Raw genomic sequence first — 21,781 nt, 5'->3', positions numbered from 1 at the left:
GGATGACAAATGGAATTGAATTGTGGACATCTAGGTCTTAACCAAACAGGATAAAATGCTAAGTCATAAATTACTGGATGTAGGTTTGTGCTTTTGACTTCTTACTGCAAAGAAACTAAGAGTATTTAAATCTGCTGGTAAGCTTGTTTTCCACTTAACTGATTCATAAATTGCCACCTGAAGAATTCTGTTGTAACAGTTCACAATTGGTTAATAACTAAAGGTGTTTCTAAGAATACAAAGTTCTGCTTAGTGTAACTAAGACTGATGGAAATAAAGGAAAACTCTGTATGTAGGAAAGTAGGAGATATGTAAGAAAGATTTAAGGAATGGGAATACATTTTGTTGAAGGTAAAGGAAGGTAATTTTGTCCTAAATGAGATGGTTGTTTAGAAGGAAATGGCTTGGGACAAAACCTGAATGCAAAGGAAAGTTGTAGAAGGTTTGTGAAGGGAAATCTTCAGAAAAGGAATTTTAGCTATGGTCAAGAATGGATTAAGATTGAAATGAATGGGTTTTAAAGGTACATTGGTACAAGACAGAAATTGTCTCTGTTCAAAAGGACAATGTTTTCTTAGATCAATTAATCTGCTGTTAAGAAAATGTAAATGGTTTTCTCTTTGCCTGCCCAGAAAAACCAGTTTCTATGTTCAGTTTTATCAGGTGTTTAACATCCCTAATTATATTTAGGCATGTGCTTTAAAACTTTCTAAGATTTTAGCAAATGTTGACAAGATTTAAATCGTAAATCTCTTTAACTCAGGCTTTTCCTTGGTATGTGAAGTTGCTCATGAAGTACTACTGAACCAATGATAAACCTTGGGTTACATTTGGGAAAATGCTATAACTATTCTAGAGATTCTACGCACTTCCTAAAGTTTTAACGTTTTGAGAGATCATCGCTTGATACTGTAATTATGGAAATGTTATGTATCACAGAAATAACCTGATTTCCTTGCAGCTAAATTGTAAACTCCCGTGTCTCTTTAGCTCTAACCATATCCATTCTGAGTTTTTGTCATTTATAATTGTTTTAATTCTCTTGTAAAATGAGTTTTATCTTCAAAGAGATTCCTATAAAGGACTTTCAGGACAAATACAGATATTTGATATGCTTGAAAATCCTAAAACTGAAATGGGTAAGAATTTCCAGAACTGACTAAAGCCGCACTCACCAGAATTAGTAACATGGGACTAAATGAACTAAAAGATTATAGTGTTGTGTCTCTTAATGTTTTGTCTTACTTTAAACATTGCTGGTTCTCTCTACTGTTTGCTCTTACAGACTAGGGATACTCCCTCCTAGTTATCTGTAAATTATAGAGATGTAAAAGTGCTCATTTGTAAAAGTGCTCAAGGCATTCAAATTTTCTCTCTATCTGAACCCTCTGAAACCAAAAGGTCTCAGTAAGTATTCATTCTTCCATGGCAATCAGTCATTTGCATAAGTTCAATAAGAATCTGTTCTCCTTGTAACAGGAAAGAATTGGAAACACGGGTTATTTTACCAAGGCTTTGACTGGGATGTCATATTTGAAAAGACTCAGATATGACCAGACAGCTTTAAAGGAACTAAGGTTGACTTTATGAAACCTGGAGCCATAAAGCCCCTTGGGACTGTTGGCCTGATACCTTGCTTACAGAGTTCCCAGCAGCCCCACCAGGTGAGTAAAGAATGTCACTCCTTGGTAGGTGCAGTCTCGGGAAGAGGAATTCGCCCAAAGGTATTGCAGGCATGCCTCATGGCAAGTACAGGGCTTGGCTTCTGGCCCGGAGAGGCTACTAAAAGTTCAACCTAGAGATTCCTTATACAAAGTTCCAGCAAAGCAGATTCTAAAAGATCTATTGATCACAGTCACTGTTCTTACTGAGCTTATGTAAATAATTAGGCCAAGTTTGTTAACACTGGACTTGTTTCACAAGTGAATTAGTCCTGATTTGGCTATCTCTGGAAATGAGGGTTATTTTAGAGAGAAAAATTATGTTTTAATAACACACCTTTATGGATGTTGAATTCTAGATTTGATTGTCTTTAAATGTTTACCTAAGCTATACAATTTGAGGTAAACTTCAGAGAAGTTGTACAATAGCTTCTTTAGTCGATCTTACTGTTTTGTGGGGATATTAGCAGACCCCACAGCACATGATTAAACAACTGTAATAATGAAATTGCCTAAAAGCCAACCTATCGCACTCCATAGGATTATCTATGGACTTGTGGAGATAATGGATGACCCCACTTTCTTTATGAGTGGATTGGATGATTCATGGGGGCTCCCCTTATCTCTTGATAAGTTTTCTCACTTGCCAGTGATCCTCTGTAATCAGGATATTATTAAGGCTGGACCACTCAAAGGTCTTCTTATTGGTTTCACCCCTTTGTCATATTTATCCTAGAGGCCACCTCTGTTGAGGTGCAATTGCAAATAGATGCTTTAGCTAAGCATAGAACAGCCCTCATAAAAAGAGCCTCAAAGCTCACTATGGGACAGTCCTTGACTGTAATGATGTCACATCAGGTCCAGATTTGTCTTAGAAGCCAAAGGCCACCAATGGATGATGGAGGCCAACTTATTAAATACTGGGCTACACTAACAGATATGCCATAAATAATACTTAAAACTTGTCATACTTTAAACCTAGTTACCTGTATGCCTGAACCTGACCACTGTACTTCTTTCTCTATAGAGCAAAAATGTTCAAAAGTTATTGATCTTGCTTACTCTATTTGTCCAGATTTAAGATGCCCCTGTTAAAAATACGAATGACAGTTGATTTTCTGATGTCAATAGTTTTCATAGAAAGAATAAGAAAAGCTAGGTGTGCCATAGTGCTCACTAGCACTTTGCAATTGCCAAAGTCTAAGAATTAACATTTATACTGACTCCAAATATGCTTTCCTGGTACTACATGCCCATGGAGCTATTTGGAAGGAAAGGGGATTGCTATCAAGCCATAACTCCCCAATCAAATATGAGCCTAAGTTATAAAACCCTCCTTATCGCTATATTGAAGATGGCATATATCAGATCTGGGATGTGCATCTGTGGCTCACGCCCACGATTGGACGGCTCAGTCAAAAGGCAGTTTTATGCTGGGAACAAAAGAATCATACATAGGATACTTGGACAAATAACACACAGTATCGAGGATGGCTATCATTAGAAATGTGTTCCCAAGTAATAGTACTCCAGGCTACTGACTGGTTTGCTACTGACTGGGTAAGGCGACCTGGCATTAGATGGCCAGCTCCAAACGGAACCCACTGGATATGTGGAACTAACCTGTGGGCCTGGCTTCCTCCAGGGTGGATAGGTCGCTGTACTTTAGGATTTGCCTGGATTCATGGGCGCATTACTAAAACCATTACAACTCCAGCTAATCTCCCCAACTTGAAACAAAGATGGACACAATCTGTTTTTAAATGGTATGATCACTTAGCATCCATCTTTGTTCCATCTGCGGGACTAGAGGATGTCATGTGGCATGTAGAAGCCCTTAATAAATATACTACAGAGGCACTCAGTGATTCACTAAATGGCATCTCCCTACTTAATACCGAAGTGTCACAGACACTCAGGGAAGTCCTACAAAATAGGATGGCCTTAGAAGTCCTGACAGCAGCCCAGGGTGGCACACATGCAGTATCAAGACAGAATGTTGCGTGTACATCCCAGACTATCGCAAAAATGTCACAGGAATAATAAAGGATATAAACACCCAGATTAAGGCCCTACAAGATCTCTCTCTCTCTCTCCTAATTTGAAGGAGGACTATGGCTGAATCTCCTTTTCGGGCTTCTCATTCTTATCGCCTTATTAACCTTAATATGTTGCTTTGTTCCATGTTTCTCTACTTGGTGCCGAGACTCCATTGCTACAATGACTACACCACAGCAGACGATCCTTGTCGCGCGCGAGGACGCCTCTTCACTGTCAGCGCTGGATTCAGCTGCCTCCACCTTTCATAACTCCCTTATACGTTCCTACCCTGACCAATATTGGCCCGAGCAGGTAGGGACTGCTCTACGCCCCTATTCAGCACGAAGAAGTTACAGAAGATGAGACCTTCCACCTTCAACCACCTTAAAGATTTAAGGGTCAAAATTGTTCAGGGGGGAATGATGAGGGAGCAGGAGGCTGGCTGAGGACAAAGCAAAAGCTGGCGCCTTGCACCCCCTCTTCACCCGCTCCCCTCCATATGTGTAGCATTCCTCAGGCACCCCTGACTGCCATAAAACGATAAATAGTTAACTTGCAGGGATCACAATCCTGCAGAACAGGAATCTCCCTTGCCCTACAAGATGTCCTAGAGACCTGAACAGGGAGGTTACCTTATCAATAGCACAAATTTCCAGAGGCGAATAACTCTTGGTTCCTGAAGCCCTAATGTCCCCCTCCCACCATAAACTGGAGGAGACTGGGGTAGAAAGGAATGTAAATGATAGCCAGATCATAATGCCCCACCAAGAATCCCCCATTATCTTGATGTTAGTGCTTGACCTAAAGACGACATTAATCAAGCCATAATGGCAAAGACTCCCCCCCGGCACCTTGTAGACCCTCCCTAGCATGTGAGAACTCTGTCGAAATCCCCCATTCCTTCACCACCTCCCCCCAACCGTGGGGTATATAACATGCCCACCTTCACAACCCGGGGCAGCAGCTCTTCCTGCCCACGGGTTCTGTCCCCGTGCTTTAATAAACCACCATTTTGCACCAATGACGTCTTAAGAATTCTTTCTTTAGTCGTCGGCTCCGAACCTCCTCACCACACCGAACCTGACTTAAGGTTCTGGGACTTCATCATTTACTAGTATAAATATGCAATAGGAAATTATCTTAAATATGTCACACCATTAATATTATGCAATATCTAAAGTTCTCTTATGTTCCTCTGCTTTCTTCAGGCGGTAAGATTTGTCATCAATTATGTGAATACAGTACTTTTATAAATTTTCCAGTAACATATTTAATTCCTTGTTTTCATTGTAACTCAGTGAATTAAATGAATTTCCTTCAGTTTCCTGAAAAATTACACACAAGCAGATTAAAAAGTAAAACATTAATTTGTACAATTTACCAAAATAACTGGCCTACTAGTTGGGTCACTATACTTTCTTAGCAAACCATGTAAAAATATTGATGATTTTATCCACTATTTGATAACCAGTTTTTATAACAGATAACACATTTGAAAATAGATATAAAATGGCTCATTATCAAATCCAATGATTAGTTATGCCTTGGATTCTACATTTTCTCTTTCAGCTGCTCATGTAAAATCACTTCTTTCACCACTCATTTATTGCAGTACATTGACATCTATAATCCCAGGGAAATCTATTTGTTATTTATATTTTCAGTACTACACAGTTACAACAATTATATTATGATTTACTTTAGCATATCAAATGTTAGTCAATAACACAATTATAACACTACAAAAGTACAAATTTACTAGAGGAAAATCCATTAGCCTAGATGATAGATGCTCAATCTTGCCTTCATATTGGAATCCCCTAGAGAGTTCTGAAAAATATCACAGACCTAGTCCCGTCAGAGATGTCTGGAGCTGTTCCTGAAATTAACTAACCAATACAACACTTGTGAAAATTCTAAGGGCACAATTATTACTCAAAACATGAGGAGGTTTCTCAGAATATAATAAGTACATATTTCAATTTTTTGGATCTTTTTTCATTATACTTTCCTCTAACTCTACCCAGCATCCTATCAACCACTTGATACCCTGGCAGGAAAAAAACAAATCATCATTCAATGAAAACTAATTTGTGTAGCTGGCCTTAAAAATCTGGTTTAAAAATATAGCCTATTGCTTATGTGAACTTAATTTTATATTATATGCTTTGGTTATCTTCCTTTAAAATATACAGGATTACCAAAGGATTTTAAGTAACAAAAGCAGAGATAGAAGATGACAATGTGGAAAATATATTTATTCTAATCAATAATTAAGAAGGGCAAATTGAATCCAATTAGGAAGTATTTGTAAAAGATAACACTCTTTATATTTGTGAAAATATAGAGTATAAGCTCATAAGAGGATGGTGGGAGTGTAAGCTGGACAACTCTTTTATAAATAAGTTTAACAACTTTATCAATAAACTTGTCAACAAAATAGCTAACATTGTGTGTATCTTTCTGCGTATCATGCTTAGCGAAATAAGTCAAGCAGAGAAAGACAACTATCATATGATCTCCCTGATATGAGGAAGTGGTGATGCAACATGGGGGCTTAAGTGGGTAGGAGAAGAATAAATGAAACAAGATGGGATTGGGAGGGAGACAAACCATAAGTGACTCTTAATCTCACAAAACAAACTGAGGGTTGCTGGGGGGAGGGGGTTTGGGAGAAGGGGGTGGGATTATGGACATTGGGGAGGGTATGTGCTTTGGTGAGTGCTGTGAAGTGTGTAAACCTGGTGATTCACAGACCTGTACCCCTGGGGATAAAAATATATGTTTATAAAAAATAAAAAATTTAAAAAAAAACTGTAATTTAGGATTTAGGATTAAAAAATCCTAAAATCATGAAATGAGAGAGAGAGTAAAACAAAACAAATCTTAAAGGCAAACATGTTGGTAAGAATATTGTTTATTATACTTAAAAGTTTGAAAAATAAATATCCAATGACAAAATAATAAACATTGATATATTTACTCAAAGTGTTTTGTGTCTGTTACCAGTAATTTTAATAAGAAAGTGGTTATATTTTAATTTTAGAGATAAAACTGAAGACAGAAAATCATATATATAACTGGATAACAAATATATAAATGTATATAAACACTATATAGAGAGAGAAAATGAAGAAAATATTTAAAATTGCTTTACAAAATTTTGTTCCTAGATATAACACCGATATATTTTATTGTCCTTTCAGATGCTTTCGACATAAGAACTGTAAAATGTTTACCTTTACCTTCATAATAAGAATGAAAATAAGAAAGCAATTATATTATCTTAAAGAAATAACAGTGAGAAGTTATTTAATGAAAATAGTGTATATAATGTAAAGATGCATTTCCTTAGAGATCTTAATTTTCCAAATCTGCTGTTTCTGTCGAAACTTTTGCAATTGTAGTGTTATACCTCAAAAATGACACAGTGTTTACAGGAACAAGTGACAAAGTCACAGGAAGAAGAAAGAATTGAACACTTCTTGAAATACATCCCATTAAAAATATGTCTATATAGTTTATCAGAATTTTTGTGATTTAGAGTGGCATGGATACTGGTAATAAAGATTCTGGTACTAAGGTTTAAACTGGAATTCTCCCAGGCAAGGCTGAATGTTGACTTTATCTATCTATCTATTTATTTATAAAGGATTTATTTATTTATTTATTTGGCAGGCAGAGATTACAAGTAGGCAGAGAGGCAGACAGAGAGAGAGGAGGAAGCAGGCTCTCTGCTCAGCAGGGAGCCTGATCCCAGGAACCTGATCCCATGACCGGAGCTGAAGGCAGAGGCTTTGCCCACTGAGCCACCCAGGCACCCCTGCATGTTCACTTTAAATGTGAGCCCAAATAATGGCAGAAAGATTAAAAAAAAACAAGTTATTAAACATGCTATTGGTTGTGTCTTTGATTTTTTTCCCCTTTCTTCATTTCAACCATGAATTTCTGTTCAATCTGAAACTAACACTGTAACAAAAATATATTATTTTAATGTTATTAAAAGAATAACATTATTTTAAATATTCTATTTTAATGGATGAGGTAAAAACTATTTCTCTGATAATTTACATCAAAGCATTTTTTGTGTTTGGCTCTCTTATATCATTTTGTCACATTTCATTGTTTACCAAGTCCTTGGTCATACTTCTCACTAGTAAGTCACAACGTTATTTTTACATAATGTTACACCTTTTGAAATTTATAGTAGAAATTTCTAAAAATTTCTATAAGAACTAGGTAGGACACTTTTATACTTCATCAATGATGTGAAATCCTGAAATATTTGGAAACTTTCTTGAAGATTTATTATATCATAGTGAGGTGGACAAAAAAGCAATATAATTCTGACCTTGTCTTTGGTTGTTAAAACTGTTAAAACTGTCCGACTTGCAGGACAATAGCATCAAGCAGGATGCCAACTTAACAAGTGTTATTCCCACTGATTTTCTCAGGAATGAAAACACAATGAATGAAAACCCTATTAACATTGTTTTTCAATAAATTTTAGCTTTCTTGTAAAATGCGTTCTCTGGGGGCATTTGAGTCTGTTTAAATTATAATAGTTTGCTGACTATTACTGCAACAACTTTTAAAACTGTATGTGTTGCTATAAATTGCCTATGAGTCAGATTCATTGCAAGGTGAGGAAGGGCATTCTGAATGCCCTATCTGCTTTTCTCATCTAATCCAAAACTAAAATAAAATAAGCACTCATGCATTTTACTTGCTGTATCCAGCTTAAAAAAACAAAACTACTAATTTCTTCAAGAAGTAAAAACAAAAGAAAAAAAGATGTTTGTATTAAAAAAAAGCAAATTTTTCCAGATTAACTAGCCTTTTATACAACCTTGTGGAAAGTGTTCTGATTAGCATTGACCTTCCTTTTCACATGGAGAATTGTGCAAGCCAGGTAGGAAATGAAGTCTCAAAGGTAAAGTAACAGGTCAGTAAAGTCAAGCATTTAATCAGATAATGGAAGCCTGTGTCATTAATAAGTGTGTCATTTGCTTCAATGAAGGCATCACTTTAAGAAATCAGATCAGTCCTTTAATACTGGGCATAACTCCCACTATCCCACCCACAGACTCTTCTTTGATTACCTGCTCCCTTTAATTGTTCTTTCCTCTAAACTTTATTGTCTGCATTCCTCATTTTGATGTTAAATAGAATATTTTATCATATGCCTACATATGCATTTTACATATGCTTACTTTGCCTAGCCAGATTAAAAGTCTGTTTAGGACTGCAGATGCACCTTATAGTGAAGTTTCAAGAAAACAGTGATGAGGGAGCAGAAGGCTGACTGAGGACAAAGCAAAAGCTGGCAGGCACCTTGCACCCCTCTCCACCTGCTCTGCTCGGTAATATATGTGACATTCCTCAGCCACCCCTGGCTGCCCTAAAGGAAAAGCAAATAGTTAATTTGCAGAGATCACAATCCTGCAAGACAGGAGTCTCCTTTGGTTTACCAATGTCCAAGAGATTTAGAACAAAGAAGCTATCTTAACAATATAAATAAAGTTAAATGTCTTCTAAACCCAAATCTCACTAACAAAGACGCTTGATAGCAGAAATGTGAAAGGCTTGCCGGAAGACAACATTGATGAAGCAGCAAGACCTCTGGTATCCCTGCACCTTTTGGCCCTCTTTAGCATATGAAAGCTCTGTTGAAACCTCCCTTTTCCCTCCTTTCCCCAACCCAGGAGTTGCCATCCCTCACAACTCCAGGCAGCAGCTCTTTCTGCCCACGGGTGCTGTCCCCGAACTTTAATAAACCACCATTTTGCACCAAAGATGTCTCAAGAATTCTTTCTTGGTCATCAGCTCCGGACCTCAGCCCACCGAACCTCACCTATGTTCCAGAACTCCATCAACAGAAATTTCTAAGATGCCTAATAGTCTTACTAGCACCAAATGGAGCTAAATAGTTATGATGAACAAAGAAACTTTGAATGGAGTATATAATAATATATTTCTTAAATAACTGAAAATTATACAACTATAATCATACACATAGTCATGTTTTGTCCAGATGATTATTAAAACTGCTAGTTGTTCAAATATTGATGAGTGAATGAATGAGTGAAATGAAAAACAATATAATTATCACTTCAGTCATTATTGGATATCACCAACAAAAATAGACAAAACACAATTTTGAATGTTCCCAGATTCAAAATTCCTTTTTTCAATCTTTCTAAATTTATAGGATTTAGGACAGTGTCTCATATATATATGAGAACACAGTGCAATTAAAAAAAAAAAAAAAACTGAATTAAGGCAAAAAAAATACTTGTTTTTTTGCTTCTGTTTAGTGGTCTGTTATTGGATGAGTCATGTTATCTCTCACATTGTTAAAATAAATTAAACAAAATATATTCCTACTATTCTTATAGCTGTGCATCCTATGTATTCCCTAATAGATTTCTTTCCATTTCAGCTTCATTCAAAGGGCACATTTGGATCCATCGTAATGGAACATGACATTAAAGTTATGCTTGCATCTGCCTCAACATTGACAGGCTAACAATAACATGTTGGAAACTATGAATAGATTTATGTTCCCCCTAGTATTCTGTGACATATCTCTAATGCTGACCCAACTTATCTCCCTGCATTTCTGTTTTGAAAACTATTTTCGTTGTCTGACTCCATATTTATCTATTATTGACCAGTTCTGTTATTGAAATTTATATTCAAGTCATGTTTAACATTGAGTTAGTTCCCACATATCAATTCTTCCATGGGTATCAGACTTTGATTTTCCATTTAATGATTGAACTCTTATAAACTTTATTCTGGGAGTGTGGTGTTTTATTTTTTTAATTTTTAAGAGAAACATTCACTGGCTAAATCTGGTACCAGTAGCATTGTACTATCCAATGTCCAGACCATTTTAGAACTCTCCCCAAGTGATTATCTGTGTCTATCCCAAGAACTCCAAGAACTAGTTAGATTTTTACTAAATTTATTATTTTCAGAAAATAATGACAGATATGCATACATTATGTTAATATATGGATGTACTTTTTAATATTTATGTATAAATATATGTTCATTCTTATATTGATATGTATGTAAACTTGCACCAATGAGAATGATTTTTATGCATGGATTTCCAAGTGAGGCTCATACTTTTATTTTCCTAAAATCCATACTGGATTTTCCTTGTAGATGGAGAACCTAAGGTTACATATGGGATGGTTAGCTAATAGAACTTTATGTATAAAATAAAATTTTTCCTACAATTTGTCTAATTCTGAGGAAGAAAGGATTAGAGATTCTGATTTTTAGTCTTACTGAGACACTTCAAATGTAAGCACGTTCTGGTTTTGTTTTGTTTTGTTTAACCAAAAGTAACTATGCATTACCTTAACATTTTTCTTCTATTTTCTGTATCTTACAAATGTAGTATGATAAAAATGTGCAGGGAATTATCTTGCTAAAAACAAGACAGATGGCCCAAAATGGACTCAACTATGCTAAGTCTCATGTCAGCAAACTGATATAGTTTCATGTCTCCCAAAAATGGAATCTTAAACAGGTAAATCAAGAATTACCTGCAGCAGTAGGTAATCTGCCTGGTAAGCCCCTGTCCTCCCCTATAGGAAAGTAGCCTGCCTGACCATAACCAACTTACATTTTTGCCTACTATATCTTCTTTGTTCTCACTCCCTTCTCCCACTCCTTCTATAAAAATGTTTCATTTTTGTAGCTCCTTGGAACTTCTTTCTAATTGCCAGACTGGAAGCTGTCCAATTTAAATCAATTTTTGTTCAAATAAACTCTTAAAATTTTTAATATGCCTCAGTTTATTTTTTAACAATATCTAATTAAAATATTTATTAATACAGAGTTTATAAACCACTTCCATATGCTTTAACTCATTTGATTTTGACCATAATTCTGTGAAGTAGAGGGATAAGATATAATTATATTAAAATTCTAAATGAGACAACTAAGAGGTTAAATAGGCAGCCGTGGAATTAAGATGAGTGTTCCATTCCAGATTTATTGCCGTTTTAATTAAAAATACTATAAAATTACTAGAATAACATATATAAGTATACATATACATTAATGGAACATTCATTTAGAAAATAGTTATTGAGTGAATCTTATATACAGGAGGACATTATTGAAGAACTTAGAGATACAGCAGGAAATAAAAGGAGTCAGGTTCCCTGTTGTAAAGGAGTTAATAATTTACTGAAGGGATAAAAAGTAAATAACAGGTGACATCATAATGAACAAGTAAATTATAGAGTATAATAGCTGATGATGCATGCTACAGAAAAGACCTAAAAATATATAAAGGATAGGGAAGATTAGGAGCATTTCTTATTGTTGAGGGTACAATTTTCAGGTCCTTTGATGATTTTTAATAAAAATATCTGTTTTTTAGGTATTAAGTTATACAAGTTCTTTATCTATTTTGGATATTAAGCACTTATCAGATATATTACTTGCAAATATCTTCTCCCATTCAGTAGACTTTTTGTTTTATTGATTGTTTACTTTGCTGTGCACAAGTTTTTTTTTTTTTGATGTAGTCCTAATAGCTTATTTTTGCTTTGTTTCCTCTGCTTCAGGAGATATATCTTAAAAAAAAAAAAAATGTTGCTACACCCAATGCCAAAGAAAATACTGCGTTAAGTTCTCTTCTAGAAGTTTTATGATTTCAGGTCTCACATTTAGATCTTTAATCTGTTTGGGGTTTATTTTTGTGTGTGATATAAGAATGTGGTCCAACTTTTGCATGTAGCTCTCCAGTTTTCCCAGCACCATTTATTAAAGAGACTGTCTTTTCCACATTGTATATTCTTATTTCCTTTGTCATAGATTAACTGACTATATAATTGTGGGTTTATTTCTGAGCTCTCTATTCTGTTCCATTTAGATCTATAACTGCTGAAATGTCCATACTACCTAAAGTACTGTGCAGATTCAATGTAATCCCTATCAAAATGCCAACAGTATTTTTCATAAAGAAAAATATTTGTATGGAACCACAAAAGATCCTTAATGGCCAAAGAAATCTTAAGAAAGAAGAACAAAGCTGGAGATACCACAACTTCAGATTTCAAGATACACTATAAAGCTGTAGTGATCAAAACAGTATGGTATTGGCACAAAAACAGACACACAGGTAGAGATTACAATTTTAATTAAGGTTGTCAAAGTAGAACTCAGTGAGGAGGTGGCATTTGAGTAGAGATATGAAAGAATTGAAATATTTAGTCATGCAGCTGTCAAAGCTCTATAACCATGGCTTGTCTTGTCTGTTTGAAGAACAACAAAGAGGCTAACTGGGCTGTAGCAGGTTGAGTGTCATAAAATATATAAAGTGAGGCAAAATATGTAGAGCTCTGTAGATCATTTTTTAGATGTCTTTTTCTGAGACACATGGGGAACATTATGAGTGAGGTTAAGAAACCATTTCACGTAGTAAGTAGTTGAGTAAGTGGCAAAAAATATTATTCTATCCTGGAAAAAATAATTGAAAGATAACATATAATCAGGTTTAAGCCAATTTTATGGCTAGTAAAATTTAATAAAATTATGACATTAGCATTAGTATGAGTGAAAGTGGGAAAAATTTTATAATGTTGGTGGTTTGTATATAGAAGCGACCTGGATATAAAGATGTCTGCAATCAAGAAGCAACTGTCCAAGTGTCTATAAATATGGAAATCTTTGTTGAATAAATGGCAATAAATATAAACTTCCATTTTTTTAAGTGTGGGAAGGTTAGAGGAAGTTCTACAAATAGTAGAGAAGAAACTGACTCTGTGTCTACACCCAATTTTATGAAAACCACCTAGGAGGAAAAAAGTCACCTCTTAAGAAAGCTACAAGAAATCATTCTCCTAAAGTGCTTCAGGGTAAACAAACTATAATACATAAGATCTTAATAGCAGAGATGTAGTCTGTTATACTTACTAGCTCTTAAGTCCCAATTCACTTTGTTAGCAGGAGCTTTGATCCCTCCTGTCAATTGGATTTTTCCATTGTGTAACACCATCATTTTCAACATATGCCTACTACAGTCATTTTAGAAAAGAGGAAGAGAATTACTGAGGGAGGCTGTATATTATTTCAGCCCACATTCCATTGGTTAGAAGATCTTATCAGAGGTATTGTCCATACTTTGAAAGGGGATTTATACTAGATAATCTCTAAAATTCTTTCCAATCTTGACAACCAGTGATGCTGGCTTTTTTAAGAGATGACTGAGCATGTAAAGTTTAGGTGAGACGACTAAATAAAACTTGGAAAAAATCAAATAAAAACGAGGAAAAAATTTAAAACTTGAAAAAAATGAAGAACTAGAAGAGAAGAGAAGAGAAAAGTAGAGAAGGCAGGAGATTGTACATGAAGAGGAAATCCTCAATTAAGTCATTTTTAGAATGCCAATGTAGAATATACTAAATACACATAAAATTAAAAATTTATTAACTAATTACTTGTGTAGATTAAATATTTTACACTTATATGACATGGGATGATTAAAAAATTTTATCAAATGCACGGGTATTAAGGAGGGCATGTATTGCATGGAGCACTGGGTGTTATATGCAAACAATGAATCATAGAACACTACATAGAAAACTAATGATGTACTGTATGGTGACTAACATAACAAAATAAAAAATAGAAATTAGTTATATAATCCACACCCATATAAATACAGAAAATGTCAATTTTCTATATTTAGTATGACGTTTATAGCTTTATTTCAGCAAATATAAATTATATATATGGTTTCCAGAAGTGTAGTTTAAAAAAAATTGCTCTTCCCAGCTCATGAAATCCTAGATCTCAAATTCTTCTACCTCTGATGATAGAATTTATGTTTTCATACATATATTCCTGCCAAGAAATTAAGGAATGGTTACATTTTTTAAAAATGTAATTATGCCATTTCATTATGTATTTGAAATTTCACTTAGGTTTTTAAAATGGTATTTAATTAGATAATGTGTTCTAAGAAACTAACCTTCAACATTTCACTTAATAAAGTACTATTTTCCTATTTAGAATGCCTTTATATTGAGAAATAATCTGAATGTAACAAGCTAAAAATAAATACTGATTTCTGACAGGCTTATAGTAGTAATAGATCTAATTTATTAATTGTTGGTTTACTAGGTCTTAGAAACAACTGAAACAACTAATGTTAGGCCAGTTTGTAAAGTATTTTTGATTTCTGTTTTGAGATAATCTCTGAAATTGGGTGTTTAGGAGTGTACTTAGTAAATAATACTAAAGAGCTTCTCTGACATAAATGTAGCAGCCCTTTTCGAAGCAAAAGGTTAACTGTTTTTCCATCAGTGTACTTTCAATTCAATTATTTTACATTTTAGAAGGATGCAGGTGATAAGATCTCTTCAGAGCCTCCAGAAATAAATCAAGAAGGTCAGGCTTGAAAAGTTCACAATTATATTGAATATATTGACATCCAAGAAGGACTAATGGGATGAAATAATGAAAACTGTAACAATTATAATGAAAAAGGTAGAGAAAATTAATGGTAATCATAGCATGTTAACATAGATAATAGCAGCTTTCTTTTTAAAGAATGAGAAGACTATATATATATATATATATATATATATATATATATATATATATAAAATAGCTAAAATTATGTGTGTGAGTTGGTGTGCATGTGTGTGTGTGTGTGGGTAACTCAAAAGATGGTGCATCTTGACCAAACTTGGGGAAAATTTTCTTTTTTCAAAAATCAATTTCAACTGTATAATTTGATGGATAAACATATCAATCTGTATAAAAAACCTCTGGACTCTATGAAGCCAAACTTTTGTTCTTTAATGTAACAAATGTACATATTATAGGCAATTAAATGTGCTAAGGCCTACTGAACGTATAAGGAAGAATAAAACTACAAGTTGCTTCAGTAAGGTAGCAGTATTTCAGATAACAGTAAGTCTTATAGTTCTACAGTTTTACGAGTCCAAACAAGTGTTTGCGTGTGCATGTTTGTGCACACAAATCTAGGCATACACATATATGCATATATATACACATACATGCATGTGCAGACATATATGCTTGTGTTTGTATAAACATTCATACAAACACACACACCTACATGTGTACTTCTTGCAATCCAGTGGGGCTGAAATTCTGAGTATGCCAGATTAGAAGTTGCTGGAATGATTAAGGTGCATTAAGATTTTCCATGTTCAAAAAAAAAAAAAGTAGAATGTGGGGGGTCATATTGCAAAGAACTGCTAATTCTACATTAAAACTTAATTTTAATTCTCCTGACAAAAAATATAACTTACTTTCATACCTTTGGAAATATGCTCATTTCTCTACTTCCATGGAGGTGTTCTTCCCTCTGTGTATTTCACATACCTTTCCTACAAAAACACAACTATTTCAAGGTTTACTTTGCCTCAGTACATTCCCCATGATATTTTTATCATAGATTTTATATTTCTCCATCCATGGTGGGGAACTTGTCACTCAGTACAAGTTACATGCAACTAATTACCTTGAATTAAAACATTCAAATTCACTCTGTTGAGAATAGCTAAATTATCTCATGTGCATTGGCAGGAGAATCTAGTTACCTGGGTTTATTTCCTGTTTCTGCAATTTGCTTCTTATTTTTTTTTCTTTACTTATTACCTATCCTTAATTACTTTAAGAACTGCGGTATTTGATCATGCTATTGTTTTCCTAGATTCTAACATCAACCTTGAATTCCTATTAAGCCTATAATAATCGGAGGCTGATTCCTCTGATACAATGTTTTATACTCAGAATTTCTTTTTTTTTTAAAGATTTTATTTATTTATTTGACAGAGAGATCACAAATAGGCAGGGGGGAGGGGAAGCAGGCCCCCTGCTGAGCAGAGAGCCCTATGCAGGGGCTAGATTCCAGGACCCTGAGATCCTGACCTGAGCAGAAGACAGAGGCTTAACCCACTGAGCCATTCAGCTGCCCCTATACTTAGAATTTCTAAATTTGATTAGTTTTAAGGAAAAAGTTAAAATTCCAGTTCAAATAAGTGAATAATTTGAAGATTTTCTAGTTGCTCAAATAAATAAAACATCCCCAATGAAACTGAGCATCTCATATCACATACAAAACTTAAACTAAATTTGGAAGTAATATCTTGGCCACTAGCTAAATCAAATATACAATCAAGGTAAGGGGACAACTTTGCTCCATTAAAAAAAGTGAGTAAAAAAAATAATAATAATTACTTGCTCCGAAATCATGAATGTGTCAAATTGGCCTACTGGAAAGTTTGTTTCCTTGTGTGAAAAATAGTTAGCATTTAGAGTTATCAGTATCTGGCAAACTTGATTTGAATATTGTGTTATAAATGTCCTTGTAAACATAAGACTCTTTGCTATAGACTAAATGTTTGTTGCTCCCTAAAATTCATATGCTAAGTCCTAACCATCACCCGACCTCCCGCCACCTCCCATGATATCAGGTGGTGGGGATTTGGGGAAATGACTAAGTCATAATGGTAGAGCTCTCATGAATGGGATTAGTCCCCTTATAAAAGAGACCACAGAGAGTCTCTTGACCCTTTGCCATGGGAGGACAATGAAAAGGCAGCCAGCCACCTGTGAAGTAGACACCTACTCTGCTAGTGACTTGATCTTGGGACTTCCTAGCCTCCAGAACAGTGAGAAATAAATTTCTGTTTATAAGCCACAAGCTTATGGTATTCTGTTACAGTAGCCTGTATGAACTAAGACACTCTTGAAAACCTTAAATTATAATTGTGAAGAGATTAAAAATAATTCCTTGAATTTGTGATGTGTCAGGGTATTGTAAATAGCTAAACATTGCGGAACCCACGAGAGGCTATATTTAGAAACATAGCCTGTCCCCTGTCTCAAAGGCATGGGTGAATACAAGTGCAGAATTATAGCTTATTTTTCTGATTTCAAGCACACTAGCAATGATGATAGCTTCGATATCCTCCTACCTATTGCAGTATTTGTATGGTGATCAAATGTAAGTGGTTTATGTTAAGACCTAGGATAAATGCAAGCTTCAAACTTAATAAATTTGTCTATTTGCTTTATGGAAGTTAACATACTGAATGTTCTTAGTATTTAGATATTGTCTTATATTGTAGAATAGCTTTATTTGTTTAAGTCACTGGCTTACATGCTTTGTAAATATAAATAATTATTGATTTTAAATACTCTTCCAGGTTTAAAGTCTTACTGGAGACTTATAGGAGCTTTATTGATCAACAGTAGTGACAGCTGGCTACAAAGTGACACACCCCTATCAGTCAGATAATTAATGTGCACTGAAGCAAACTGACAAAACTACAGATTGGAGAGTGTTAAGAAGAAGAAAATTCAGATCTCTTGCCTGACGAAACCTTAGTATAATTAAGCTAGGTTTGCAAATACCAAAAGATTTACTGCAAGCTTATTATAATCTCTCAAACTGACAAAATCCAATGCAAAGCTATTTTATTCTTCCAAGGCATCCTAGACTGATGGAATTAAGTATAACCACAATACCTTAATGTCATGTTCTAGAACTTCACTGATCTTCATACTTGAAGTTGTAGAAGACAGATGGAAAACTTTTCCATTCTGATTTCTCTCGTCTTCTCTCTTCTTTGAGAATCTAATGCCCATTTACCTGTTTAAGAAAAAGTAAATTGAGGAAATAAGAAGAAATACAAAGTAACATAATATTAATTAAAAATAAAATACTTTACTGATACTATTTTTAAAATTAAAAAAGAAACATTTTCCAATAAACAGGAAAATACAGGAAATATGCATATAGTTATATATACATATGCAATTATTTGTTCATATAATCTTTTACATTATAATTTGCTACTTATCAGTGTTTTCTCACATTTCTTCCTACTCAGTTTGAATTCTCTTATCCTTCATTAGTAACACTGTTGTGCATATCCCCTCAATTGCTTTACCCTTCTTTGCTATTTGTAAACTGAAATCCAAGTTAAAGCCAGCTCTCCGCCTACTCCATGCCTGCATACATACATTTGAATGAAGCTGTAAAATGTGACCTTGTTGACTTGCCTTGCTTTAATTTCATGATCACTATCCTCCAGTGAGACTTAATTCTTCCAGGCAATCATATAAATTTACTCAGTCTGAGTCACTTTCTTTCATTCCTATCCTGTTGCACTGTACCTCTGCTTGCTCCCTTTTCAGATTTTTAACAACTCCTGCACTCTCTTCACAGTTGATGACTTTCTTCTCAATTTTGCTTATAGAAGTAGCTTCTTTGAATCATGCTGCTATTTATATCATCGTAAAAGGGAAACCAAAATAAAACCCTCTTAAAACCATATCCTTTACATGGAAACAGATTGTGTTAAAATCATCAATGACATCCACATTGATAAATGCAATGGCCAATATTTATCTTCATCTCACTTAAACTATTAGTAGCACTTAATACACACAATCTCTCATTCTGTGCCTTGGAAAGACTTTTTTATTTAGCTGTCAGACAACATACCCTTGTAACTGCCCTGTTGATTCACTGTACATTCATTGGAATATTTTTTTCCTAGTTTTTTCATTTGTTTGAACTGCTGATGGTGGCAACTAAAGGATTAAATCAATGAACTTAAAAAAAAGAAAAACATTATCTTCACTCCCCCTCATGATTAATTTTATGTGAGAATTTCACTGGGGCTAGAGGAACACAGATAATCTGGTTAAACACTATCTTGCGTCTATAAGTATATATTTGGATGAAGACAACTTTTGAGTCAAAAGACTAAGTAAAGCAGATTTCCTTTCTCCATGTTGTTGGACCTAGCCAATCTGTTAAAGTCTTTATTCTGTCTCTGAGCTGAGACATTATTAGTCTTATCCTAATAATTAGTCTTGGACTCCCATCTGGACTTGAATGAACTAAAACCACTGGCTCTTCTATACCATTATTTACTGAGTGATAATTTTTTAAAAATTGATTAAAAACATGAAGTGACAAATCAAATCATATCTTGGCCTCCTTTAACAAGGGTACTATAATGCAAGCAGCCATATAAAATAAATTGTTTTAGGAAGATATTCCAGAGAATCAAAGTGGAGGGATTGGGCTGATTTCAACAGAAAAGGAGAGTCAGTCTAAATTTGCTTATTTGTCCTGGTTACCACTGTGAACATCTGATGCTCAATTTTGCTGGGGACCATTTGAAAGTGGTTTGTTTCCTTAATGTTGAATTTTAAGATTTCTTTGCACATTTTGGATTAAAGTCCTTTATCACATGTATCTTTGCAAATGTTTTCTCTCAGACTGTGGTTTGTCTGCGAATTCTCTTGATATTGTCATTCACAGAGCAGAAGTTTTTAATGTGAACGAAATCCAAATTTTTCCTTTCTGGTTGTGTCTTTGGTGTTGTTATCCAGGTTTTCTTTCATGTTATTGTTTAGGAATTTTATTTATTTATTATTAATTAATTATCTTTATGTAAATATATGTATATATTATATATATAGTTTAACATTTTACATTTAAGTCTATGATCCATTTTCAGTTAGTTTTTTGAAAGGTATAAGACCTGTATTTAGATTCATTTTTTGGTATGTGGGTGTCCAGTTATTCCATCACCATTTGTCGAAGAGCCTATCTTTGCTCCATTGTATTGTGCTTGCTCCTTTGCCAAAGATCAGTTGATTCTATTTATAGGGTTCTATTACTTGTATCTTTATTCCTTCTACTAACCTATTTGCTATTCTTTTGCCAATTCCATGCTGTCTTGATTACAGTAACTTGAAATTGGGTAGCATTAGTAGATTAGTGTTAGGTTCATTAGCATTAGGTAGATTATAGGAGATCTTGGAGGTGGGTAGCATTAGTCCCCCAACTTTTTGTTCTTCTTCAATATGTGCTGGCTATTCTGTGTCTTCCACCCATCCATACAAATTTTATAATCAGTTTATCCATAAGCATGAAACAACTTGCCTGTACATAAATTCCCTGAGGAAACACATAAACCTGAGAGGGTAGTTGTTGCAGTATTCAGTTCATCTTAAGGAATGGGTGATTAGTTGCTAAGTAAGTGTTCTGGTTTTTTAAAAAATATATTTTTTAAAATGTGCATTTGTGGGAGTGTTTGTGTGTGTATACTTAACTTTCAAAGTATTTTAAAATGTTTTCTACTATTTCTATATGTTAACTTATATACTAAAAATTCCATTGAACCAAATATATTGAAATTTGATCAAAGATTTGTTAAAATTTTTTCTGCAATTTTTATTTAAATTTAAAGACTTAAGTGAAGATAAATGGTATTGCAATGTTCATAGTAGGGTGAGCCTGGTGATGGGTATTATGGAGGGCATGTATTGCATGGAGTACTGGATGTGGTGCGTAAACAATGAATTTTGGAACACTGAAAAAGATTTAAAAAAAACACACACCACAAGGAGCTAATTTTACTGTATTCTACTATATAGGACTTAAAAATACATTTTAAAGGTGGGCAATAAAACATGCACTCTCTGACAAAAAAAGATGAGTGTATCATTAAAAATATTTTTATGTTTACCATAGTTAAAATAATATAATAAACATTTATTTTCAGGTGGAAGTTGCAGTTTTTAAATTACCTTTTAAAAATTATAAATCACATATTCTTTTCTTTTAACCTTTTTATCATATTTAGGATGCTGTTGATCAATATATTCAGAAAACATAATTCCATTTTAATATCAGCTTAACATAAGCCAATGTAACTAGATCACACCAAATATCAATTAATAAATTCCAATCACATATTAGTGACTAGAAATAGTCATGCTGCTATAGGTATGCTAATTTTTAAAATTTGTTTTTTTTCTACCAATATATCATTTGAAATGTTATTTCCCAATATAATTGATTATGTGGCACCTTATGGAGCTTTATAATCTCCTTTTGATAAGGCATAAAATGAAAAGGATAGGTGTGGGGCAGCTAATTGTTATATGGGACTTGGAACAAGTGAATCATAAAATGACAATACAGCTACCATCCATTACTCCAAAATTCTTCCTCGGTGTCATGCTGTTGCATTTGATTTTTTCAG

Source organism: Mustela nivalis, assembly GCF_964662115.1.
Source record: "Mustela nivalis genome assembly, chromosome: 15".
In the NCBI taxonomy this organism is placed as follows: domain Eukaryota; kingdom Metazoa; phylum Chordata; class Mammalia; order Carnivora; family Mustelidae; genus Mustela; species Mustela nivalis.
This window is presented reverse-complemented; position numbering follows the sequence as displayed.